Here is a 27,479-nt window from a genome sequence, read left to right as displayed (position 1 = left end):
ACAAGTTCATTTCTTCACGGGCATTAAAGTCTACTTCTTCAGGGTTCTGGTGAATACAGAAAACTAGCAGAGACATCCAGCCTTGCAGACTGAACATCTACTAAATAAACAGTCATTGTTGAGTTAGCTGGACCACGTCTTGTCAGTTATTCTAATAAATCCCCTTTCTTTCACACATATAGAGAGATTCATTATATAAGTTATGTCACTCTAGAGATCCCTGACAAAGACATCTCTGAAGTTTATGCCTTACTTTAAAACTAGATCTGCCTTTAAGATAGAGCCCTCAAGATCATACATCAATGGAATAAATTAATGAAACATATTAACAAATCTAAGCAATTGTACAGATTTTGTATCTTACAGTTAGCAGCTGAACAGTAAAATATAATCTCTTAGCATGCAATGGTAGTCTGTGGGAACCCTGGGAGGCAGAGGCAAAAGGATTGTTATGAGTTTGAGGTAAGCCAATGCTACTATATATAGTGAGTACCAGGTAAGCCAGGGCCACATAGTGAGATACTGCCTTCAATTAAAGTAAATATATAAATAAATGAAGAAAAATATAACTGCTCTCCGTTCTCCCTCCATTCTGCTTCTGCCTGTTCAAAGCATTGCCATGAAGTATCAAGGAAGACCTTAGAAATTATACATAATCATAGTGCCCATCTTAACAGATTCCTAAGAAAATGGGAAATATACGTGGCATATTTAGCATGCTTTATGATACAGAACAGGGATGGAGAGTTATTAACCTATAAAACAAAAGTTTCCAAACCTTGGCTTATCTTTCCAGACTCTACCTGGATACTTCTATAGAATCTACAGTCAGTTTTCCCTCTGGCCTTCTCTAACTCAGTCCTTTACATTTTGTTGAGACCTGATTTTGGATGTGATGTCCTAGAAGCTCAACCAAAATGGTTTCTACATGTTGCACCCTGGCTTCCCAGCTGCTGTTACCATAGTACACATACTGTATTCTCTTACCTTGCCTTCAGCACTGTGGAGTCTCTTCTACCTCTGCTTGGGGTCTAGACTTCCCATCTCTAACTCACTGGACTGTCCCACAGAAAAGGCAACTCAATTTCTCCCCTAAAGACTCAGAGTCTCATTTCCAGCCATGTCTTGTTCCCTCTTGCTCACCCTGGTGTGCCCCTGCTTCCTGTTTAGTCATTTGAAATCTTACCCCTCTTTCAAGAACACTTTTAACCAGAACTCGAATTTCAGAAGCTACTTTTTTTTTTTTTTTTATTACATGGTACTGTGACTTTTGTCAGGTCCCGATTTGAAACCATCCAGCTTGACTAAGTAGTTACTAATCTGTTTGGTTTTCATTTCAACTCCCCCCTTACCCCATGTGCTCATTACTGTGGTTTATATTCAGCTTCTGATGATAGCTAACCATTTTTGTGAAGCCTAGAGCATAATAGGTATTAAAAGCTCAAGCCTTCTGATGCATCTGCTATTTGTTTTTCCTCCCTACTAATTAGTGGGTCTCCATTCTCCTTTGTCTTGTTCCTAATGTATTTGTGAAATATTGTCTGGCTGCCCTTTGTTTCTCTTGCTCGTCGCATCTCATATTATGCTCTGGTTTTCCGGCTGCTGTTCCCATATTCCACACGCCCTATTCTCTTACCCTTGCCTTCAGCACTCTACCCTCATGTTCCCTTTGCATGTCATTTCATCCTGGCAGCTTAAAGTGCAGCGTGGGTTTTGCTCTCCATAGAATGACTAGCAGGGTTCGGCTTGAGGACAAGCTCCTAAGCATTGGGGGAATAGGAATATTTTAGCTCTTCTAGTGCTTGCATAAAATATTCCATTGTTTTCTGGGGGAAAAATGTCTATCTGCACCCACTCAATAGTCCAAGAAGCTTGCCATGGTGCTAGGTCACAAATGGTCTGGGTATTCTCAGGGATGCTGGTGACAGTCACCTGCTCTAACATTCTAAAATGAGGTGGGGCTCAATTAATCTATTGTGGTCACTGTTGAGTAAGTGAAAGATTTAGTATCTCCAGTTTTGAAGAAGAGAACTGAGTACTCTCAGAGTGCCCATCACCTTTCTTGTTGCTGTGACCAAATTTTGACAGGAAGTAAGTTGAAGGAGGAGGTTTTTTAAAATAATTTGCTTTGTTTGTTTCTGCTTTGACTTTCAATTTTAGGGTATATGGTTCCTCAGGGCTTAGCAGCAGCAGGAGAGTGGAGTGGTTTAGTCACATTACATCTGTAGTCAGAAAGGCAAGAAGACAGGAAGTAGGGACCACGCTAGGAAACCTCAAGTTCCATTCCTAGTGATCTATTTTGTTCAGCTAGGTCTCAGGATCACTCCCAGCTGGGGACTGAATGTTCTATCACAGGAACCTATGGAGTCAGTAATGGTGATATATGTAGATTTCCTTGGCCAGTAATAAATAGGGGTCTGAGGGTAGCCATGCTCCTCCTCTGATGGACCAGCTAGAGGACCTGAGCTGCTCTAAATGAAACAATTTACTTTTCTTGGACTGTGGGACCATCTCTGGTTCTTTTTGATTAACTAGAAAGACAGAGCTGATTTCATGCATTCTTGTCTCCTGTGTGTCTCTTGAAAGGTATTTTTTGGTTCAGCTTAAGTGAGGGCAGTTTTAACCAGGTCTGACTTACCATTCTCATTAGTCTCTAAACCTGGGGCAAGCCTTGGGTTCTGGCTCAGCTCAGCATCTGGGAGGCAGCCTATTTATAAGCAGAATACCCTGAAAATGTTCATCTTTGAGAAGGCCTTTGTGAGGAAAATGGGAACTGACAGGCACATTCTAGACATTCTTTAATTTTCAGCACTTTGTTTTCATGGGATACATCTGTCAGGACTGTTTCTTTTTCTTTTTCTGCCACTAGTAAGTCAAATTAGCTGTTGACTTGTGAAGTTGCAAAGCTTCAGTAATGTTAACCTAAATGGTAATAATATAGACACATCTTACATGCTATAAGAAATGCTGTCAGAAAGAGTGTCATGGGTCATTTCAGTTCTGAAAATTTGGATATATTCACTCTGTATTTATCTTACTGGTTTAGCCTAATATTAGGTGACAGTAATCTACATAAAAGATTTTCCCCAAGCATTCCTATATCTGTGTTGTAATCAGACAGACTTTTGAGTTAAAGCTTTCAACAATCAGTTCCTTCCAGAGTTCAGACCAAGATCTCCTTTGTGTATATGAAGATCAGGTCCCCCAAAGGACCACAGAAAATGCCAATGGGGACTCTGGGGCTTTAACAAATTCTTTATTTTCTTGATAACTTCTGTTCTTAGCCTACTGTTTAGTCAAAGCCACCAAATCCATGTTAGATTATCCGTCAATTGGTATTAGAGTCAACCTTCAGTTTACCCTGTGTTGTTGTGTTATGTTATGTCATGTTATCTCTCATTCATCCCCTTCCTTACCATTTTAGTCTGAACTCCTGACAAATATTTGTCTGTTTGGAAATTTTTATGTTATTTGCTCCTGGCCTACAACATTTGTATGTATAAACTTATTACTATTTTACAATGTATGTTTACATATGTGTTTGTATGTTTGTGTAAGTGTGGGGGCAAGCATGCCATGGTGCACATATGGAGATCAGAAGACAACCTGGGATGTCAGTCCTTAGCATCCACCTCATTCTAGAGACATGGTCTTGTGTTCACCACAGTTTACATCAGGCTAGCTGGTCTGTAACCTTCTGGGGATTCTCTGTCTTCATCTCTGAGCTTGCCGTGGGACTACTGTGATTATAGATATTCACACTATGCATCTGACCTTTATGTGGGTACTGGGGATAAGAATTCAAGTCCTACCACGGGCAGGTGCTTTCCCACAAAACATCTCCCGAACCCCAAAACTGATGTTTTAAGCTGTCCTGCAGTTAAACTGTTTTCCTTCCTCTGCAGCCTGTATCCCCCCTTTGTTGGTCTTTAGAAGTGGCCTCCTGTTTTTCTAATATGAAGCCATTTATCTCTTACCATTTTGTGCTGCAGTGTACCTACTTTGATGTTCATTAGAAGAAAATAAATGCTAATATTAAGTGCAAACATTAGCTTCTTTCAGATTCTGTGCATCAGCACTTAGTGCTTAATTAAAGATTTTACTGAATCTCCATTAGCGTTTTGCAGCCCAAGATAATAAGAGAGAATTTTTGCTCCTGTAGTGTTGGATCTCAAAGGAAAAAAAAAAACACTAAATAAAAATAAAGCAAAACAAATAAACAAATGAACAACACTAAAATAAACCCATGAGCTGTCCTGAGTCCTGACAAGATATGCAACTTGTCTATCATAGAGTGGTAAACCAGTAAGACCAGACATGACCTCGTGCTATCTATTATATACATAATTCCCTATATCGCTGTTTCCTATTCAGTCAACTACAATGGTTAAAGAATGTTCAATATTTATCTTAGAGTCTTTTTAGATCTAACGCTGGGCCTGTAGGAAGCAAAGTATCCCACTTTCATATGTTCTCACAGTAGTCTCAATTAGAGTGGAGAGAAAGACAAAGAACAAGAAGGTGCAGGGGAGGTAAGCGCCCCTGGAGGGGTGTAATAGAGAATGGGCTGGGTGCCATTCATTGCTTTGCAGCCACCTGGTCTCCTTGTGACATAAAGGAGACGCTATGCTTGGTTGAAATGTCCAAACAGTTGGGTGGGTTTCAAAGTGATGGTGGGTGGTTATGACATGGTTTGTTGCTTTTTCATTGGCAATGAAATCCAATGGTGCCAGTGAGGGCATTGTGTTCATACAAGAACCTGGCAAGCACAGGTGTGGGAGGCTGGAAAGCTGGAAAAGGAAATGCCGTTTTATGAAGGCTTTTCTAGCACATTAACCATATAATTCCTCAGCAGGATTGCTGGTTCTCTGCAAAATGCAAACGTCTCCCACACAATTGCCATAGTGGGGTTGCTTTTGGAAAGCTTCCGAGCTCTTTTTAAGTGAGCATCGAGGTGGCCTCTCTGAACCAGGCAGGACCACACTCTCCCTGCTACTGCCTTCGCCGACCTTTTGAACAGTGTCAGTCTAAACCGCTTTCTCCAACCGAGCTAATTTTATAAGACAACTTGACATTAACTCCGGCTGATGTCTTCAATGCACCTGACTAAGGCATCAAGACTTCAAATGTAAAATATGAGCTTGGGTGTCAGCCTGAACTCCAGGAGAGAGTCACATGTCAAAACATTGTATTTCCTGTTTCATTGGTTGAGGTGACCAAAGACAAGGTGGTGGATAGCTGACAACCTTCCTGATCTATTCTTTTCCCTTCCTCCCTCCATCCTTCCTTCTCCCCTCCCTCCATCCCTCCTCTCTCCATCCCTCCTCCCTCCTTTCTTCCTCCCTTTCATGTTTAAATTACACTACTTATTCTCCCCTCATGCCCTAAGATTCTTATGGAAGGTAAACATGGTAAATGGATGAAAGTGTGAGCTCTGAGGACAGACAGCCTGAGTTTTGCTGGAGGCTGCTGTCATTTCTAGCATATCAAGCCAGGTCTGCATTACAAGTACTTAGAATAATGCCTTCTCACAGTGTGTGTAAGGGGTCTAAATGAAATAATGGCAGAGTAAACAGTCAATAAATGTCAGATATGATTATGCTGCCGGTCCTTGTTTCAAGGGGGGAAATACGAATTAATTTACTAACGGTTGTCTCCAGGATTACTCCAGTGGCTCCAGTGGTCATCACTGAATGAAGGCAATGTAGAAGATCATGGGGGGCTCCCCAAGCATGCAGATGCCAGTAGTGTTGGGGAGATGAAGAGAAAAAGGAACTGTGAGGATCAGGCCTGCTCAGTCAGGGTGAATGAATATACCAGGTGGAGAGCGAGCGGGAGAAAGGAGAGAGAGGAACGATCAGGAAGGGCCTCTTCGCCCTTCCAAACCCCAGAAGAGGTCCGGGTGTGGGTAGAGAACACAGTTCAATGGAGGTGATTTTTTTCTTCATTAAAAAAAAAATTGATGTTGAATGTTTATTTTCTGCCATCTTCTTTCTCCAGATCTATGGAAATAATTTACAGAAGACCCCTGAGAGTAATTAAGCTTACAATTCCTTTGCCAGTAAAATGAGAAAAGCCAGCTCTCAGTAAATTCTGAATTCCGCCATGGTTGTTGCAGAAGCAGAACTAAAAACAGCTGCATTCTCTCTCTGCTGCCGAATCGACTATAATTTGCGCTGCCACCCTCACTCCTGGCACACAGCAATCAGTGCTCAGAAGTGCAGGGTTTTAAGATGATGAATGTTTTATTTCTTAAAATAAACAGTAGCAATTTAGAAACACAGTTATGTATTTTACATTTATTTTTTATACAGTAAAAATATATTGGAAACTTCCTTACTGTCAAAAATCCTTACATGCACTTGTCAAAAATATCAAGATGACAAGCAAGTATGGAATTCAGATTTAAATAATAGACTTCTGAGATACATTCCATGAAACTTCTGATTATTTGGCTTGCCCTGACCCAATGATGCAGATTCTCTATTCCTGCCTAAGTATTTTAAAACTCTTACATTTAATAGCTGTGCATTCTAATAGTTGAGACTATATCAAAATGTGAATATTTTTAACATTTCACTTTTGATTTCCTCTCTCCCTCCCTATCTATGTCCTTCTTCCACTCATTACTTCCCTTTCTCTTATTTCCTTCCTTTCTTTATTCTTTGTTTTTGGTGACAGGTTACTGTCATATATTACAGTATAGAGTTGAATTTGTCATCCTTCTGCCCCAGCCTCCAGAATGCTGGGATTATAGGTATGTACCACTGTGTTAGTTATTTCTGTAGCTGTAATAAAATACCATGACCCATTGCAACTTATATAACAGAGTTTGTTTGTTTGTTTTTCTTTTTTGGCTAATGGTTCCAGAGGGCTAGATTTCCATAATAGTGGAGAAGGCAGGAATAGCTGTAGGAGCAAGAAGCTGAGTGATCACATCTCGACCACACACAGGAATATGAGAGAGTGAACTGGAATGGGGATAAGAGGGCTATAGATTTTCAGCATCCACTCCAGTTACTTACACCTCCAGCAATATTCAATGAACCTAAAGTTTCATGATCTCCCAAACAGCACAGCCACCTGGGGACCAAGTTTTCAAATACACGAGTTTATAGGAGATATTTCTCATGTAACCCACAACAACCATTACTCCTAGATACTTTTACTTTAACCGCCAAGCACATTCCAATCTCCTGATGAAACTCCTTGGAGGATATGACTTATCCAGCTGACAGCTTGCCTGCACACCCTTTCCATGTCTGTACTATAACCACATATTTTTGCTAGAGTTGTTATTATTGCTGTCTGTATAATCAAAGACCTGTGGCTGTTACGACAAAACTTTTTTTTCATTGATTTCATTGTCATATTCATGATTTCACTGTCAAGCAAGACATCATCATGTTAGAATGCTTCTCCATTTCAGAGATGCACAAAGAGAGTAAGAACAATACAGTGGTACTCTCTTCAGCACCCTGAAATGATATAGAGCACATTGGAATGATATAGAGATTTGCATGGGCCCTGCACAAAGATGGCACACAAATTCATGAAGCACTCCATATTCAAAAAGAGAATCATACAATGTGAATCTTGGCACCCACATTTCATAAGAGAAAACCAGTACTGGGACTAATCAAAGAGTAGGCTGGAGAGACAGCTTGGTAACTGTTGGCCAGTTGATATGAGGATCTGAGTTCAGTTTCCAGAACCCATGTAACAGTATGGTGGTTTAGTCTCATTATCTCTGTGCTGAATAGGCAGAAACAGATAGATCATTGACCTACTAGCCGGCCCAACAGAATCAGCAAGATTCAGGCCAAGTGAGAAAAACATACTGTCTTACAAAAACAAGGTGGACAGCATCCTTATAAATGACATTTGATGTTGACCTCTGTTCTCCAGAAGACACACACACACATACACACACACACACACACACACACACACAGAGAGAGAGAGAGAGAGAGAGAGAGAGAGAGAGAGAGAGAGAGAGAGAGTTCAAAGAACTGTAAAGTGGCAAAAATAGGAGGCACGAGTCTCCTGTTTCTGACTACAAATCTTTCCCAGTGAGCTAGTCTCCCACTGTGACCTTGGGGAGTCCATGGTTCTCTCTGAACAACATCTCCCCTCCTTGCTTAGAGTGAAGTTAACAGGGATAATAACAGAGCATTAGTGAGGCGCAGTAGGACAGGAGACTCAAAAGAATTCCTTGAATTCAAATCCTCCTTTCTACCTCCTCAAGGTCGTTTGATTTTTTTTTGTACCAGATTGAATCACATTTGCTTTTCCTAATTATTAAATATAAATGCTCAACTATCATATGTGAGCTTTTGAAAATTATGGTGGAAGACATCCAGGTGTTGAATGAATGACCTCTAGTCAAAACAATGAAGACAATAAAGGCATGACCCCCGTGGAGGGTTACAAGGAGTTTTCATACTAATAATTGCCTGATTTCATGAATCCTCTCAAGTAGTGGATGCCAGCTTCATTGTTTGTCTAGAATCAACTGTGAGAGTTTGACATGATGTTTATAAAATAAAACTGTATGCCATTGAAGAGTTTTCATACCTATAGACAGTCCCTGTGGGGACTAGGAGTTCACTTGCCCAGGACCTCTGTCCTTAACTGCATTTTCATTTCATTTGTTTATTTATTTTGTTTTTTACCGTACTTGGTTCCTTTTTTTTTCTTTTGTATTTTCTCTTTTCAAGTTAAATGCTACAGGCAAAGCAGCTTGGTTCTTGGTGCTATTATGCATTTACATAACCTGTTATATAATTCCTCATTTGTCATAAATGTTAATTAGCTGTGCTTTGCAAGTCACACAGAGGTTATCCCGATTTTGCTGATGAGGAAATTGAGGGTAAGATTGATTGGGAGCAACAATTTGAATCACACCACAGAGTGACCCCATAGCATTTCAGGAGTTGGCAGCCATGCTCTGGGTTCCATGGTTTGGGGCTTAATTGACAGATTTAGCCATCTCTAATTGGTTTCTTTGAAGAAGGAACTGGAAAATGTGTTACTGATGCCCTTCTTTCCTACTATTTCCAACCATATTAGAAACTCCCTTAGTGGTGATCCAAAGCTTCAGCCTCCTCCCTCCCAGGTCTCACCTTGTCTCTATACATGTGTTGTTTGTTATGTGTAGTATATGTAGTTGTTAGTGAGGGTGTCTGTGTACATGTGTGAGCAACAACCCGAACAAATGGGAGCTGATGGAAGGCTAACCTGTGGCATCCTTGTCCCTTGTTCTTGGATTATTAGATTAAATGTGGTATGGCCTCTTCAGCTTGTGAGCAAACTCAAGACAAACAAACTCAAACCAGACCACACCAAACCAAAACACTTCCCAAACCAACAGCACAAATACCTCCAAGGCCCTATTCACTGTTACAAGAATTTGATCAGTAGCCTAGCTTGAATTGTTTAATAACTCGGGTTATCACCATTGCATGTAACTCAGAACAGTAAAGGAACAATAAAGAGATTTTACCCATGTCCAGAAAACAAACACCTTCATACTGTTCTTAATGATGTTAGATGAATCATTGAATTGAAGGACCTAATGTCAGGCAACAGGAAGCTTCTCATGAAGGAGTAGGCTAATACCATCTCAAGGGTATTTCTTTTTAAGCCTGGGATGGTAGCTAGAGTGTTGATGTGATCACCAGCTAGGACTAATATATGAATTTTCAATTTCTAATGCTAAAGGAAATTGAAAAGAGGAACTGAAGAGATGACTATGTTGAACAGGAGGGAAGGAACACCCCAAAAAGCAGAAACAAATGACAAATGGATCCTGTTAGGAATTCCCAAAGGTAGCCATACTGGACATCTTTGAATGGGTAAAGTCTTGGGCTAAGTGTGCAGAAGTGGTTAACATAGGGATCACATTTTTCTTTTGTTAAAATACAGAACTGTTGATATTTGGTATTATGCATTCCAATTTGTTACCCTAGATGTCATCAGCAGCACAAACATTTACAGAAATCCTTCTTTAGACAGGCAGTGAGGCAGAGCAAGATTTTAATCACAGAAAATTCTTAAGTTCCTTGTTGCACTTATACCCTAGAGTAAAGCACTAGTCAGTTCCTAATTTTTAAATTTATTTTTTAAAGGAAAATGAGAGTAGTTTTTCCTGGTTTCTATGATCCTTCAGGAATATACCAATTGTGACATCCTGGCAATGATTCACTTCAACACATACCTACTGAATTCTGGACATTCACAGTCTCATACTGATTCTCTAAGAAGAAGTCAGTGATACAGTCCTACATACTAAAGTGTTTTCATGCACTAGAAAAGGAGGATCTGCGAGTGCAAATCATGAGCCCCTATAAAGCCAGCAATGAGAGTAATGAGTCTTTCCATGGGTTCTACTGTGCACTGCCAACTATGAGGCGTGGTTTACTTAGATTTCTTATATGGTTCTTACAAGCATTAGAGAGTGTAATACTATCATTCATATTTACAGTTAAGAAAACTGAGGCATGGATAGAGTGAAATAGCCTATCTGAGGTCTCATAGCAGAGCCAGCATTCAGCTAGGGTAGGAAGGGGATTCAGGAAATGGCTGCAGAGGTAGTATTGATATTGGCTAGACATATGCCCCTCTACAGAAGACTCCTCCATCTTCACATGTTGAATTTATCCTCATAGCCTGTTCTTTTCCTTTTGGATTTTTTCTCCTTTGTGGTTTATTCTACAAATGGCAGTGAAATTGTGTGTGTGTGTGTGTGTGTGTGTGTGTGTGTGTGTGTGTGTGTGTGTGATGTATAAGTTAAAGTGAAGCGCAGGACTCTAGTTCCCAACCCTCGTATTACTTCCTGTGCAATACAAACCCTAATACAGATTCACACACAGACCCGTGGAGCCTCTGCACTCTGCCTCAGCCACCTCTTAAAGCTCCTCTCTCTGCTTACCCAGTGCTTACACTGGCTTTCTATTCCCGGAACACCCCAGGCTCTTCTGCACTCAGGTTCCACATGTGTGCTTTCTCCCCTCCTCATGCTCTCACCGTGGCTGTTTGCCCTGTGCCCTTCCTCTTTTTTTCAGATTTCTGCTCAGACACCTTCTGTTTTGACTTACTCTACAGTGGAGGGCTTCCCCTTGTCCCTCTGCATTCCCGCTCTGCTTTCTGTTCCTTGACACTTGGCACTATCAGACAATTCATTTCTATGTGTGTGTTCACCATCATTGCTGCTAGAATGAATACCTCCTGAGAGTAGGGGTTTTAACTCATTTTATGTACTGCCCATGGCCCCAGGGACAAGAACAAATCTTGACACACTGTCGGCATCATTACACATTTGATAAGCCAGTAAATGAATAAATGAGCATATTTAATGAAATATCATCTAGGAGGAGACGGATGCTTTAGTGAAGTAAAAAGTCAGTGCAAAATATGTTGATTTATTTCTTCCAGCCCCATCGCCAACTCTCATCACTACCTTTTTCTAGCTTTGATTTACCTCTCTGCTTTCTTTTACACATGCAAACACACACACACACACACACACACACACACACACACACACACACACACGAGAGAGAGAGAGAGAGAGAGAGAGAGAGAGAGAGAGAGAGAGAAGAAAGAGAGAGAGAGAGAGAGAGAGAAGAGAGAGAGAGAGAGAGAGAGAGAGAGAGAGAGAGAGAGAGAGAGAGAGAGAGAGAGATTCTGCATATGAGAGTAACATGTGGTATTGTCTTTCTTAGTCTGGCTTATGTTGCTTAACATAATGCTCTTCAGTTCCAGCCATTTTTCTGCAAATGTCAGGATTTCATATGGATAAAACCACTGTGTATTGATAAGTAGGCTAATATACACTCTATGAGATAAAACCCATGCCTGACACTGCTCAGATGGCCAAGAACCAGAGACTAGATAGGCCATGGGCTTAGGGGAAAATCAAGTACTGCTGTTCTGCTAAGGGAACATATCAATAAAATGACTCCTAAAGACATTCTGCTATACCCCAGATCAGTGACTTGCTCAGCTACCATCAGAGAAGCTTCCTCTTGCAGTAGTTGGGAGTAAATAGAAAGACCCACAGCTGGACAATATACAGAGAGGGAGAGATTTTGGAACACTCAGTCCTTGATGGAATGTCTTTATTAATCTCTTCCCCTTAAGGTTCAGGGAACTATTCAGAATCATAGATGAAAAGCATGTAAGAATCAAAGGAGATGGAAGACACTAAGAAAATAGTGTCTTCCAGACACAACAGGACAGATGCACATAGGAACTAAGACTGTGGCAGCATGCACAGAGCCTGTATGTGTTCAAGTCAGAAAGGGTCCCAGTGCTGAGAGGGGGAAGTAGACACAAGTTTCCAGTCCTCAGAATATATCTCCAATTGGCATCTACTTGCAGAAGAAAAATTAGTTTTCTCCAATGGAGTCTTACTAGATATATTAACCACACTTAAGGGTAGGCCTCATGCCCAGAAGGAGATGGCCAACACAAAATGAACTCAGTGATACTTTTGTAGACTTTTATTTTGTCTCATATTGCTTTGTTATGGCATTTTTTTTATGTTAATGGTCTTTTGCTTGCTATCATGGTTTCTTATTTTGTAATTTTATGAATTTTATTTGTGTGTGTGTGTATTTTGTGTTTTTTCATCTTATTTTAAAATCTGGTTTGGATTGTTGTTTGCTTTGTTTTCTAAAGAGAGAGAGAGGAAAGGAAGTAGAGTTGGGTGGTCTGGGAGATCGAGAAGATCTTGGAGGAGTTGGGGGAGGGGAAAACTGATCAGAATATATTGTATGAAAAAAATTGAATTTTTAAAAAATATGTGGACTAATGAATTGAACAGATGGCTTTCAAGAGAAGAAATAAATAAAGACAGCAAATATTTAAAAAAAAGTGTTCAAAACCCTCAGCCATCACACAAATGCAAGTTCAAATCACATTGAGATGCCATCTATCCACAGTACCAATGATTATAATCAGGGATATGAATTATAATAAATGCTGATTGAGGAAGTGGGGAAGAAGGGATCCTTATATACCTTTAGTGGGAATGTAAATTAGTCCAGCCACCATGTATATGCCTAAAAGAGTCAAGAGAGATAAGTATCATTTCTTACCCAGGAAATGGGTTACTACAGGGAGGCACTATAATGCACAGGCAAAAACAGACTCAGAAGTGGAAGCCTCACCAATCACACAGCAAGTCCATTACAGACAGTAGACCTTGTTTGCACAAATCAAGTTCCCTGTCAAGGAATGGTGCCGGAGTTTCCAGTGTATCCACTATCCGTAACTCCAATGCTGTGCTTGGTAATGGTAATGGGGACATTAAAAATATCACTTAATTCTTTGACTCGTTGAGGAATTTTAATTCCTGGATGCTGTTTTGCTTTTGTTAGTTTGTTTTAATCTGCAACAGGACTACAGGTTGCCAAAACTGTAACAAAGGGTCAATCAATATTGTAGGATATGGCTAATCGGAAAAGTCCCCATGACAAATTATGGCAATAGAGTCTCTGGCTCTACAATAGAGTGGGAGTTCTTTCCAGAGCAGTCTAGGAATTATCTGCAGTGTAACATTATCTAGATCTACAAGGACTGCCATCACAAAAATACAATAGGCTGGTTAGCTTACGAACAAGGGAGCTCTGAAGTTTGGATGTCCTGGGCTCATGCTGGTCGACTCAGTGTTTGGGGGAGGATCTGATCCCTGGCTTTAGATGGCTGTAGTCTCACTATATCCTTTCTCTCAAGAGTTGTCTGGGGTTTTTTATGAGAACAAAAATTCCATTCATGAGGATTTTACTCTTCCGAGTTAATCATCTTCCCCAAAGCTCCACCTCTTAAAACCGTCACTCTGGGAATTATGATTTTTGGATTTCCACAGCTGTTTGGGGGACACACAAACATTCTGTCACAAATGTCAAGAGGAAGCCTGACAGAATGAGGGCAGTCTCCTCAAGAAGAAAGAATACTATCCCGTCCCTTACATCTCATTACAGCCACTGCCTGGTTCTTCCAGTGCGTGACATTATTTGTGAAAGGGAAATCAAGCATACAAGAAAAACAGTGGAAAATCAAATTAAACAGATCCTCAAGTACTTGAGTGTGAATTATTCTGAAAAAAAAAAAAAGCTATGTGTTTCTTAGCAAAAGTGTGGTCTAGGTTTCCTAATCATATAGTCACCTTAGGAGTCAAGACATTTGATTTTTATTGCTTCATTAACTGAAAGTATGTATGTATGCTTCTTTTAAGAAATCAGAATGAGAAAATTATTGTGAATATAAGCCACGAGGCACAGAGGCCTCCAATATCTTGAGTCGACATTCTTCCCTGCTACAGAACATTGGAAGGTTTCCTTAATAATTCCTAATTGGAATCTTGGTTCAGATAAACCCGGCAGTCCATTTAAGATGGCTTGGGTGGCTCAAGAGCATGCTGAGACTCTCTGATCTAGGTTGTTTGGCTTAAGGATTGGAGAAAGCAAATAGAAGCAGCTGCACTAAGGATTTTGTGCAATTAGGTTCATGCAGATTCTGGAAGTTGCTTATTAGGTCTGTCACTTTCAATCCATCTGGTATTTTCGTGTTCAAGTCGAATTGTGGGTTGCTCAGTGGGGTCAGTGGTTTTCCTTTTACCTGCTAGACAGCATTGCACAGCCGTGAAGGCTTATCTGCTGGAGGCAGGATGCACAATTTGGCTGCCTATGGCAAGGCACATGCGTTTTTGATTTGACTGTGTGAGACAGCTCAGACACCTCCTATGAGTTCCAGTTTGGACCAGTTTAAGACTTAGATATTATTTTCTGGTTGTTCTGAGCTTATTCGTTTTTTAGTTTTGCAAATGTTCTTTCTCTGATGCTTTGTGTGATGTGCAAAACCAAAAGCAAATGTTGTGAAAAGTAGGCTCATCCACATTACAGCATCATCTGTCTGGTGTGGCTTAAAAATCTGTATGATAAATTAGATACAATCTCTGGAACATGACTTGACCCTTTTAAACTTTTGCTAAATTGAGGGATTCTCAATATCAAAGATAAGATTTCTTAGAATGTGTTAATTAGTGTATGATTTTCCCTTCTAACTTTCTCCCCAATGTCTATTTTTATAATGCCAGCCTTCATTTGGACAGAGGAAGTTTGAATGCCAGGGCATTCAGAAGAATTCTATATGTGTACTGCATTCCTTCCTTTCCAAGACTACTTCATTCCCCACCTTAATAACTTATCAGTTCTCATTTCCAGAGCCATTTTGGATTGTATGTATTTGATAATTTTGTAGCTCTATTCTCCGTATCTCTGAGATAGCATGGGAATAGACTCAGGTACATCATGCCATCTGGACTACACTGTGCTAAAAGCTTCTAACCCTCTGGTGTTTTGTCTATTTTCTGCACCTATGCCCTTGGCCTCTTGAGATTCTGAGAGTAAGTTTTCCAGGGGGTGTGAATGAGCCTAAGCTGGAGTCCATCAGCTTTCCTTGCCTTGTTTCATTTGCCTTATGTCTTTTATACTCAAGAGTTTAACTGTCCTCAAAGATGATGAGCAGGGGCCACTGGGTTTCTTATGATGTATTCTAAAACAGCATCACGACAGAGACAGGGATTGATCCAAGAAGATGAAATAACTGCCTATTCTCTTTCATCTTGGCAGTGAGGAGGTAGATCCTGCAAACACACAAGTTCCAGCCAGTACATTTTGTCAAATGGTTCCTGCTTATGCCATCGTTACAGGGTTGGCTATGAGAGGAATGGAGGCAGAGGAAGGGACTCTTCTGCTAACAGCAGTGTTGTTTGAAAGGGAAGGATAATTCTGTGAAACTGGTGGACTACCCGTGAAAATCTGGTGCATAGCTTGCTTCTCAAAATTTAGTTTTCCCTGAAGGATTTCCAGATGCTTATGTGAGATCTACTTAGGCACCTCAATTCATGCTTTTAACTTTAGTGCTATAGAAGCAGGAAGTGACAATGGCTAGGCTGTTGAAAGATGAAAGAAAGGGACTTGTTTCAATGTTATGCTGAGGCATATGAAATTTGAGGGAAGAATAGCTAAAGCGAAGAAATGATTTGTTTCTGTCCAGTCTTCTGAACTGTCAGCTAAACACCTCACACCTTCATTTCCTGGTCTACAGGGTAACAAGATATCAAAATAATAGTACTGACAAGACTAACAAGATGGCACAGAGGGTTAAAGGTCATGCTGCCAAGCCTGAGGGCTTGAGTTCAATTCCTAGGACCCACATGGTGGTAATAGACAAATGACTTCCCCAAACTGTCCTCTGCCTTCACATGTATGCTGTGGCATACACACACACACACACACACACACACACACACACACACACACACACACACGCTAAACAAACAAACAAACAAACAAATAAATAAGTAAATAAATAAATTTAATAAAAATTTAAAAGACACTAAAGTACTAATAATTATATTGGTAAAATAAAATATTCAATGGAGGATAGCTTTTTCAAAAAATATATGAGAATGATTGCATGCTTATAGGCAAATTAAAAGGAAAGGAGGAAGAAAAGGAGGGATAGAGGAAGGGAGACTGTCTAGCTAACCTAAGTCATATATCTTATACAAAAACAATTCAAAATATATCAATGGCTTAAGTGTCACACAAAATTTCAATGATTTTTAATGTAGAATGTGGGAGAATACACAGGGGAATATGTGGCAAAGAGTCCACAGACATGGTAACAAAACCACAGTGCTTTGAAGGAAGACTCAATAAATTTCACTTTCCAGAAATTGGAGATGTCTGTTCTGTAAAAGACCTGACCAAGAGGGATGAGAAGCTAAGCTGTGGAGTGGAAGTTAGCCTGTGCAAACCACAGATCCAATGAAGAACTTATGTCTAGAACTTTCAAAACTCAACAGTAAAACTAAACCAAACTAAAATCAACCAGTTGTCCCCAATAAACAAAAGCTACACAGAAAATTAATATTAATAATAATAAACTCAATTATTCAGTGGACAAAGACAAGAAGAGGGTACACAAATGTCACATAAGCACATGCATGTCTGCTTTGTATCACTAACCTATAGAAAAATGCAACCACAACTATACATTTATCAGAAGGACTCCAGGAAAACAGCAGTGAGAAATCAAATGCTGGCAAGGAGGTAAAGAAAGTAAGTTGTTTATACATTTCTGTGGATATGAAGTACCACGGCTAATCTTGAAAATACTAGGCTGTACAAAGACCCTATTAAGAAATTGCACTGCTTGGTATTTATCCCAGAAAAATGAAGACTATAATGATATAGAAACCCAAACCAGAATATTGGTAGAGTCTTTATACTCCTACCAAGCTAGAAGCAACTCAAATGGTCTTCAGAGGGTAGATGGTTAAACAAGCTGTGGTGTATCCATACCATGGAATAGTACTCAGTAATAAAAAGCAATGCACTAAGGATGTATTCCACAACCTTGAAGAATATCTAGGGAAGTACCCAGCAATTTTGTGTCTCTCTGTGTGTGTGTGTGTGTGTGTGTGTGTGTGTGTGTGTGTGTGTGTGTTAAGATCTTCCTAGATTGTCTTCCATCTTTTCCAAAGAGGCAGGGTCTCAGCTGAATTCAGAGCTTGCCAGTAAGGGCTTTTATAGCTAGTTAGCTTACTCGGAGGATCTCTGTCTCCACCTTTTGAGTGTGAATTACAGGTGGGATGCCATAAACACCCAGCATGAAGAGGTGCTAGGATCCATTTGTGTGGCAAGTACTTTTTCCATTAAGCCACTTCCCTAGCCTTCCAGATGTCTTGCTTTAAAACATAATTCAAATGTAACCACAACTTTCCCTGAACTAGTGATGGGCTTTTAGCCCTACTTGACAGTAAGTTAAAAATATTCTATATAGAAATGCAGTGAGTATATCGTGGATAACGAACTATATGAGGCCAGGAATTGAGGATCCTGATTGCCTGTTTGCCTCATGGTCAACTGGCTGGCTGAGAGCTTAGTTTGTTGGCTACCAGCATCACCAAAGAGTATTCTATTCCATGTCACTTGTTTAAGAAAATATCCAAATTCAAATTTTCAGTAAGGTTTATGCTAAACACACATTACTTTCACATCCTTGTAAAGTAGAAAAAAAAATGAATCATTGTAAGCCAGTCTCCCATGGGAGAAGCACTTGAGAAAGATCCAGTTGTTCACTCACAAAAGATGGTCACAGTCTTAAGTGTAACAGAGGTAGGTGAGGAGGACATGCATTTTCTCACTGCCATCTGCCATCTGGACTTCAGGAACGTGAAATAAGGCTTGGGAAATGGTCTCTCCTTCCTCTTGTATCCAGTTCTCCCCCACCTCCCTGCAGCCCTTATCTAATTTGTGAGTAAAGATTTTAATGAGACCATTAATTGTACTACATTATTTGGTATGTAAATGTCCCTTTGTAATGGAGCGAATTAATCAAATTTTAGCTGCAAATTTCTACCTCCTAATTTTTCATGGCTTTAATGTACTCATTTGCTTGGCTTTTGTTATTTGGCATTTTCAGCAGCCCCTATTTAGCTCTATGATGGGAAAGAGGGTAGAGGAGGGTGGATCTTAAGTCTACTCTGCAAAATAATACTCACTGAACAGGCGTTTTCTATCGAACTCACACAGTGGGATGTTGAACAACTATCCTGCTCCTTGCATCTAACTGCAGCCTTCTTAGAGTGTTTTCTTTGTTACCCTTCACAGTCTTCTCCAGGGCTAGTCAAGTTCTGCCCTTGGTAACAAAGCCCAAACTGTTTTCTCTCAACGGAACCCAAGAAACATGCCAACATTAGCCATTACTGAAATTGCAGTGTGCAGTGTTTGGCCTGATCATTCCCTCATTATTTGTGAAACTCCTTGTCCCTATAGAATATTTTTAAAGTTTTGTTTCTATTTTCATTTATATGTATATGTGTATGCCGGTGCACACAGGGGTCATAATGAGGAGCTGAATCCTCTAGAGCTGGGATTACTAGTAGGTGGGTTCTGGTGACTGAACCCTGGTCCTCTGGAAGAGCAGCAATCACTCTTAGCCACCAAGCCATTTTTTTAGCACTCTGCATCGGAGTTTTGATGCTGTCCCCAGTTCTTCATTTGTGACTACAAATTATACAACTCATGATCAGATTCTGGACTAGTCACTGGGATTTCCAGTCATCCAAATTAAACCATAGACATGCTCCCTGATGTACCTCTTCTTGGGATTTCTTACTTTAAAGGGTGGGGACTTTATCTCCCACTTGCCCAGGCTTCACACTTTGGTGCATTGTTGCTCTCCTCTCTCTCTCTTCTCCACATTTGATCCATAAGCCATCCTGACAGCTTTCTTTGCACATTATCTCTAGAGTTTGAGCTTCTAACCACTTCCATGTTAATGCCCTTATGCCTGACACCTCCATCTCTGGTTTGGATTACTACAAGAGGCTCCTCCTTTAGGTGCCCCCTGAATTCAGTTATGGGTTGAAGCTGAGCTGTCCTCTGCAGGCTCGTGTCTTCAGAGTTTGATCTGAAGCAGTTGCTCTTTTGTGGGGCCATGGAACCTTTAGAAGATGGCGTCTGACAGGAAAATGTAGGTTCCTGGGGATGGACCTTTGAAAGCTGTATCCACCTCTGATTCTGACCTTGTTGGCTGCTTCTGTTTTACTGTGATGTGAGCAGCCTCCTGCTGTTACAGACAGCTCTGCTATGCCATCACTACTGTGACTGCACCCTCTGAAACCATGAGCAAAGATAATCTTCTTTCTATATGTGGTTTCAGTTCATTGTTTTCATCATAGTGATGCAAAAATAACTGATACAACCTTCATCCAGTCATTTTCAAATGAGAAGACAGAATGATGAGGTTAAAGTATGAGGTAGGGATGCCACCAGCCTGCTTAAAATCCTCCAGGGGCTTCCATCTTGTCTTAAGTACAATCCTATCTTTACAGTGGGACCCACCATCGGCTCCCTATCTGCTTCCTCATTGTCCTTCTCTCTGATCCAGCCACATTGGCTGTTGTGCTCTTGTAGAACATGTGAAAGCAACTCCTGTTTCAGGACTTTCTACTGCCCTTTGTTCCCTCAGTTTGAAAGGCTCTTCTGCAGTGGCACGGCTGGTGTCTGGTATCTAACACCTTCCTGTAATCTGTCTTCACATTCAAAGTCCTCATCTCTGGCCTCTCATCGATTGCTCTGTTTCCTTTTGTTTATCTTTAGCACTTTTCATGCTTCCACTTAGTGTACACTTGATTGAACACTTTTTCTTAGTATCCTGGTGTCTTTTCCCTCCATTATGCTGTCAGGCCAGTGGGCAGAATTTTTTGTCATTTCTTGTTTTGTTGTTGTATTAGTTACTTTTCTGTTGCTGCAATAAAACACCATCATCAAAGCCACTTATCCCAGGAAGAGTTTATTTGGGCTTATGGTTCCACCAGATAGAATCAATGCTGGTGGATAAAGGACATTGCCACAAGGGCAGGAAGCTGAAGGCTCATACCTTGAACCATACACAAAGCAGAGAGAGTGAACTGGGGATTGCATGCATCTTTAAACTCTCCAAGCCTGCCTTCTGTTACATACCTCCTGAAACAAAGCCACACCTCCTTAAACTCCCAAATAGTACCATCAATTGGGGACCAAGGATTCAAATGCCTGAGACTATAGGGGATGTTTTCCATTCAAAGCATCGTTATTGCTATGTTTTTTAGGACTTGGGGCCAGTGCTTAGCATGTAATGAACACACAGCAGGTATCTTTCTGTGAACAGAATCCATGATTACTTTCTCTCCTCTCTTGTCTCTCTCTCTTTCTCATGTCCTCAATCTCCTTCCTTGGCTTTCCTTTTACCTTTCTTTGCTTCATAAATATGGGTATCTTGTAAAGCTTTCCTAAATGTTCTAGTCTTATACTTAACCATATTCCTTTTCTCATTCTTTTGCTAATCCACTCCCTTTCCCTTTGGCGTAGTCCCTGCCTCTGGTGAATGATTAGTTTCCTTCTTGGCTTTATCATAGACTCTGATGATAATTAGGGTGTTGTGTAGGGCAAGAAAATAAATTAAATTTGTACAGATGAAATTTCAATATTATTTTTCATAAAGACTTTTAATTTTGCCACATATTCTACAGCTATGACTCCATGTTCTTTTTCCTTTTGATTAATAACTTTCTAGGAACAAGAATCACACATGGGTTCAGGCTTGTGTTTATCCATTCTTCCTTCCTTCTATCCATGCCCACATGCTTTTGCCAAAGGTATTGTCTTAGTTTCTTCTCCTATTGACATGATAAAATACCTAGACAGAAGCGACTTAAGGGAGAAAAGGTTTATTCTGGATCACAGTACAAGGGCACAGTACAACATGGTGGGGAAGTCAAGGCAGCAGGAGCTTCAAGCAGCTGGTCACATGACATCCACAATCAGGAAGCAGAGAGATGGATACTTTCTCCACTGACACAGCCCGGGATGCAATCAAAAGAATAGTGCCGACCACAGTGGGCAGGTATTCTCACCTCAGCTAACACAATCAAGACAATCGCCCACAGACATACTCCTAGGCCCATCTCCTACATGATTCTAGATTCTGTACGTTTGCAATTAACATTAACTGTTGCTCTCACTATGTGCCAGGTTCCATACATGGGCTCTAAGTATATGAAAGCAGTGTAGAAATAGAGATGGTATTAAAGGCAACCAGAAGACCTTCAGGGATTCCAGTTATAAATGCCATAGATGCATCTTCTAAAACACCAATTAGGAGACTTCTCAGGTAGTATAGAAAGAAATGAAGGAAACTTCTAAAGGAAGGGTGGTATGATTGGCTATATGAATTCAGGCAAGGGGGCAGGATACTGCTCAGTGGTTATGGTGATTGATTTTCATTTACGAGGCTCTGGGTTCAGTCCTCAGCACCCTATGCACAAGTGTACATACACAAATATAAAGAATTCAGATACTGAATAGAAGGCTTACCAAGAATAATATTTACTAAATATATGCACATTAGCATTTAATGGGTAAATGCATGAAGCAACTGGATCTTTTTTACTTGAATAAAGAAATGACTTATTAAAAAATTCAAGGTTTGAGGTTGTTATAGAGTCAAATATGACTTCTTCCAGACTCTTCAACTGAAAATTTGAGCCAATTTATTTAGTTTTCCTCAGCCTTATATTCATAGCTGAAAATGGGAATATGAGGTAAAATCATTTCATAGGATCTTTTTCAAGGACTGAATGAGATAGTCCATATTAAATGGAGAACACACAATCGGGCATATACTAAGTGTTCAATAAAAAATCCTACTTACATTAATAAGCAATGTCAAATGCTACAGCCTAAGGAGTAACAAATGGATGCATCTAATAGGCTGGCATATCAATCAATTAAACAGAGGCAGATAGAACTTCCCATTTCAGCTAAATTATAGCTACGGCTTCTGGCACATATAGATATGCAGGAACTGCCTACAGAGAAGAGGTTCAGTGTGACGGCCAGTGAGGTTACTCTGTTGGAAAAGAAGGACTCATTACAAATCTAGGAAATAGAAACACACAACTCTCTGCCTGTATGCCTTTCTTACTCAGGAATGGCCCATGCTGCATCAAACACTCAGTAGAAAGGTCACTTAGAGTCATTTTAATTATTGCACTGTCAGATGGTAGCAGGTAACAATTCCTCTGCCAAAATTTCTTAGTTTTCTGTAAAGAAGGAAAGAAAGTATGGGTGCTCAGTGCAAGAATGTTGGATGTCTGTGGACCTTGCTGCCTGCTAGTATAGGGAACTGATATTAAAATGTGGGTACTCTTAAGGGCCTTTGAGGCTCTTTCTAGTGCGTGTCTTCTTGAGTAACCATGGGTCCTGTGGTATATTTCAGAAAAGGGACTGTCTTAAGACACAACAAGAAAAGAGCTATTATTTCAATATAGAACAAATTAAGTGCATGGCTCATAGCTGTTTACTGTCTCATATACAATGTAAACTTCAGCTTTTCTTTTCTTACTCACAAATAATTCTTCCTTTCTTTTCTGTTGTTTTATTTGTTTATTTGTTGAGACAAGGTTTCTCTGTGTAACAGCCCTGGATTTCCTGGAACTCTCTTTGTAGACCTGGCTGGCCCCAAACTCACAGAGATCTGCCTGCCTTTACCTCCTAAGTGCTGGGATTAAAAGCGTGTGCCACTACCACCTGGAAATGCAAATGGTTATTTCAATGGGGGAGAAACTGACTGGGACTTAGATCCTTGAGTGTTTGTAGACTGACATTAAAACAATGTAAGAGAGGAGTAGTGCAATTCATTCTACTTTGGCTATTCAGCTAAATTTGTATCTTTATACATGTAGACTCCCATTCATGTGTGCCTGGTATCCTAGCTTCGTTTCTGTTGTGGTGATAAAATACCTTGTTAACCTTGGGGAGAAAGTTTCTGCTTAACTCACAACCCCAGGTTATAGTCCACCATTTCAGAAGAGTCAAGACTAGAACTTGAGGCAGCTAGTCAGATCCACAGTCAAGAAGAGCAGAGAGAAAATAAATGCATGTGTGCTTACCTGTACTGCAACCTCTCTCTACACTTAAATAGTCTAGGACCCAAATGCAGAGAATGGGACAATGGCTGGGTCTTCTTATCTTAATTAAGTCAATCACAAGGACCCCCACAGTAACCCAACAGATAAACATGATCTAGACAATCCCTCATTGAGACTCTGTCCCGTGTGATCTAGATTGGGGCAAGCTGACAATTAAACTAATGATCACATCTGGGATAGTGATTGTGACGTTTATATGATAATTTGCTTGGGACCCAAATTTTTAAATACATAACCAGTATGCAGCAAATCGTCTCTAGTTCCATGGTTGGGAGAAGAGCTTCACTGTAGAGTATCATGAGCATATTTGATATGACGGACAAAACAAAGCTCCATTAGGTTCTCCTAGTCAAAGCCATTGCTTTCCATTTACATTAGTTTTATCAAACCCATCAGGTTTTTGCTGTGCTATTTTCATTTAGAAGATGAAATGTACTAGAAAATGACTGAGTCCAATATTCAGAGAACATCTGCTATGGAACCTTAGAACCCCATGTCTTTGCCTGACTGGGAATGTCAAAGACATCAGGTTCCTCACTCCTATTATTCTCTCATTCAACAACAAAAATTGACTGAAGTAAAAGGTCCCTCTAATGTTGGACTTAGTTAGCCTTGTGTGAAAACTTTTTGAGTGCCAATATTTGGAAACAATTATTTTGAGGTTTTGTCATTTACCTCTATTCCCTTTTTTTGATAGAAAAAGTAAAATGAAGAGATAACGGGGCTCTTGCAGCATTATCTACATAATAGTGCCTGTTAAGGTTCTTAATTAATTCACTGTTTATGAGGTGTCAGCTTGGTGTCAGGAGAGGGCTGCTCTGCCTGGAGAAGATAGGAGGATGCATTTCTCAAAGGTTTCACCAGCAGACTGCCTGCCGCTCATGAGAACAAAGAGCCGGCCATCCTTCCCTCCTCAGCTGGTCAGAGAAAGGTTAGACGTGGGTTGATCAAATGACACTTCCTAAGTAGAGAATATCATGATCAGGGCATGGAGAAATAGGGGGGGATGAGAAGCCTAAAGCTTGTTAAAGAATCTGGACTTTATGCTAAAGGCATTGAAGTTTTATTTGTTTTAATAGATAAAATACATACTACATTAAATTGACCATTTAAAAAATATTTATTTAGTTATTTGTTATGTATATAGTGTTCTGTCTGCATGCATGCCCACATGAATAGAAGAGGGCATCAGATCCCATTTTAGATGGTTGTGAGCCACCCTGTGGTTGCTGGGAATTAACTCGGGACCTCTGGAAGAACAGCCAATGCTCTTAACCTCTGAGCCATCTCTCCAGCCCTAAATTGGCCATTTTAACCCCAACTGGCATGTGTGTGGGGGTTGTATAAACACTGGACACCCCACCCCTTGTGACTTACTTCTGTCATCCAGGCCACACCTCCTAAAGGCTCCAGTCTTGGAAACAAGCATTCAGAACAGCCAGATCTAAACCATAGTGCACCTACTCTCCAAAGACCAGACAGTGAGTTTAGGAAAGCAAATATCAGTTCCTCACCATTTAACAACCTCTGAAAATCAAACTTCCTCTAGGTATAAAAAGGCAGGCAGCTGGAGTTAAAAAAAAAAAGCCATTTCTCTAAAACAAGTAAGTCATAGAACTTCCCCTAGATGACCCGCAGTTTTGATCCTAGCCATATATCCAGAGGAATGGATGGCAGCAGGAACCAGAAGAGATGGCTCTTCACCTAGCTTCATAGCGACTTTATTCACAGCAGCAAAAATACAAAAGGAATCCACATGTCCATTTGAAGTGAGGAGACAAAATACGGTTTAGCCATACAGTGGGATGTTACTCAACATTAAAAAGAAAAGGCCCACATTATGCTCTGTCTCCCTCCGTTTCCTGCCTGACTCCATGTGAAGGAACCTCTGGCTCCTGCCCCCACTATAGATCCTTCTCCACTATGATGGGCTGAAATCATGATCCAAAATGAATCTTTTCTACTTGAAAGTGTTTCTGTCAAAGTATTTTGTCACAGTGAGCAGAAAAGTAACAAGTACAGAAAGGTGGCTGGACTCAGGAAGATGTACAACAAGGTCAGAGGTAAGGAAGGTCAAGATGGCTGTCCTTTGAAGAAGACAACAGCATGTTTGCAGAAATTTTGAGGGAAGTGCTTAATGGAGTCATGTGACAATGGCATCATAGCAGCCAGTTGCTGCCATGAGAGACTGAGGAAAAAATAACCCCCAGATGATTAACTGAGCTGTTAAAAGGACATGCAGAATGAAATAGCTGAAGGGGTAGAAAGAGGGAGCTGGAAGAGGGACCAGAAAGTAGGGAAGAATACTGTGAGGATGGCTTTGTGCACACGCTCATGAAAAGAAGAGCGTGGCTGCTTGTATGCAACAAATGTGAAAATTTTCCTATATAATGTCCTTGGGACAGAGTGGGGACAGCAGGGACAAAAGAGATGTCAGAATTTCTCAAACAAGGATTAGGACGTTACTGGAGCAGGCCCAGCTACTTCACTACTTTAATCACCGTGGTTTAACTGAATTGCCTCCTCATGGAACAAAGAGGTCCCACTGGTTTCATGTGTGAATGTAATGTAAAATTTTGTTTTGGGCATAGGAATCCAGATTCCAAAATGACTCATAAATACAACAGCATGAGAGTAAGAATATCAACATAAGCAGTTTGGGGCAATGGGCTTCTTACAGCTTACCTGACAAATCCCCTGAGATTAGAAATGCAGCCAGCAGCCACCCATATTCAGAGAAACGGGAGGACGTTGGGACTGTGCTGCTAAGAACAGTTAGAATGGAGATTATCTTCTCAATGATGTAAATGAGCACAAATGGTTGAAAACTATTTCTAGTGCAGACGCTGCAGGAAACCTCATTTAGTCATATTTTAGAATGGATATACTATGCAAACAAGTATAATTTCTGTGTGAGACAATTCTCCATCTATTGAATGTGTCTGGATAGCTTTTGAAACACACTGAATATGATATATTGAATAGACCCTAATGTTAGTGAAAAGATCTGGACTAAAGTATCTTGACTCATTTGTCTGCTCTGTTGGAGAACTCTCATTGCCAACCAAGTTCCTGTAACCTTGACCTTGGGGGACTCTAAGTTGAGTCAGAGAAGGAGCAATCAGTGACTTTCTGGCTGTGATCAAATTTCAGTTTTCTCCAGCAGGTCCCCTACAGACATTTAAATAATATTGCCTTCCTTGCAGTAGTCCATGAGGACAAACAATGACTGCATTTTCAAAGTTTCATATCATCTGTCTACCTCCTGCTATGTTTTTACAGAATCTTCGCATTTTCAGATCACAAGGTCATTTTCTGAAGTTGAGATATTTCTCATTCTAAAACTCTTTCGTATGTATCAAAATGTGTCTTCACTCCCAAGTCGCCTGTCTTTATTAATTCCTTGAGAAGTTAGGCCAACTGCCTGTGCCTCCATATTTACCTGGTGACAAGTCTGTGTGCCTCAGGGTATAGGCCTGGAAGGAAAGGACCATGCTTACACAAATTTGTAAGATATCCATGTAGGGTCCCAGTATTTTCTGTTTGTTTGTTTGTTTGTTTGTTTTTTTCTCTTAATTCTGTATAGTGTGTGTGTGTGTGTGTGTGTGTGTGTGTGTGTGTGTGTGTGTCTAATGTAAATAATTTTCAAGTCATAGAATGCTATGATTTTGACTTTGTCCCCTAAAGGCCATTTTCTAAAGGCTTGGTTACCAGTTCGTGGTGCCACTGGAAGCTGGTAGAAGCTTTAGCAGGTGAGGCCTCATGGGAGGAAGTCAAATCACTGTGGCTGAGCCCTTGAAGGAGGTAGTTAAACCTCATCTCCTCTCTTTATCTTGCTTCTTGGCCACTCTGAGATGAGCACTTCCCTCCACCAAACTCCTACCTTGACATAGGTCCTAAAGTAACGGGGCCAATCAATCATTAA

The 27,479-nt window shown here is 40.4% G+C and overlaps 1 protein-coding gene and 1 non-coding gene across 5 annotated transcripts in view; one reads left to right on the top strand and one right to left on the bottom strand.

The window, feature by feature from the left end:
- The window catches only part of Celf2 (CUGBP Elav-like family member 2), an 842,930-nt gene that overhangs the window by 786,621 nt on the left and 28,830 nt on the right, over positions 1-27,479 (bottom strand). The gene's annotated exons all lie outside the window — the stretch shown is intronic.
- Positions 7,471-7,572, top strand: LOC128104833 (U6 spliceosomal RNA). Its single transcript, XR_008216130.1, has one exon. It is a non-coding gene; the product is annotated as a U6 spliceosomal RNA (small nuclear RNA).

Source organism: Peromyscus californicus, unplaced genomic scaffold (genome assembly GCF_007827085.1).
Source record: "Peromyscus californicus insignis strain IS unplaced genomic scaffold, ASM782708v3 Scaffold_8__1_contigs__length_139910024, whole genome shotgun sequence".
Lineage (NCBI taxonomy): Eukaryota > Metazoa > Chordata > Mammalia > Rodentia > Cricetidae > Peromyscus > Peromyscus californicus.
The sequence above is the reverse complement of the archived record's forward strand: the minus strand, read 5'-3'. Positions and strand labels throughout refer to the sequence as shown.